Here is an 892-nt window from a genome sequence, read left to right on the forward strand (position 1 = left end):
AGAGATCATCTGAAGAACAGATTTGATGCATTAAACACTGAAGACCTAAGACCAGAAGAGTTGTGGGATGACATCAAGAACATCATACATGAAGAGAGCAAAAAGTCATTAAGAAGACATGAAAAAAGGAAAAAAGTCACAGAACAAAATGCAGTGTAAATTCTCTACTGTTGCACCTGCCACTGAAAATTATGTAAAAAAAAGGGTGCAAACTCAAATGCCTATAGTGGTCAAGCAGGATATAAGAGTAGTGGGAATTAGAAAACACACAGCCAGGACTTGCTAGCTCCTGCCAACAGACATCACCAGAACCCCGCTTTTTAAAAGAGAAACCAGAAATAAAGATTTTTATGTATACCTCCAAATTTTAAAATACTGGCAGCAAATTAAAAACTCTTAACAGTAGGAAGTGTAAGCAAAACAAATAAGCAGGGTATATTCACCTCAAATGTTAAAAAACTAGAAAGGAGAAGTTTCTGATTTTCATAGAATATTGATCTTAATTAAATGCCTGGCTTCACCATTAAAGATCTATGAACCTCACAGATGCAAATGAGGTATCATTTCACTTCCACTAGTATAAGATTTTATATATATATATATATATACACACATATATCATGTTGGAGAGGATTTAAGGAAATTAGAACCCTTAACAATTGCTGATAAATTCAAAATGGTATAGCTGTTGTGGGAAACAGAATAGAGGTTCCTCAAAAAGTAAAAATAGAACTTTTTCCCCCCCAGAGTAGCTGTTGGGATCAAACCAATGACCTTGTGGTTTGTAATCCAGTACTTATACATATGGAGCCACCTTATGACCCAGTAATTCCATTCCTGGGTATATATATCCAAAAGACTTGAAAGTAGAGACCCAAAAAGAAATTAGCAT

The sequence above is a fragment of the Chrysochloris asiatica genome, unplaced genomic scaffold, assembly GCF_000296735.1.
Source record: "Chrysochloris asiatica unplaced genomic scaffold, ChrAsi1.0 scaffold00065, whole genome shotgun sequence".
In the NCBI taxonomy this organism is placed as follows: domain Eukaryota; kingdom Metazoa; phylum Chordata; class Mammalia; order Afrosoricida; family Chrysochloridae; genus Chrysochloris; species Chrysochloris asiatica.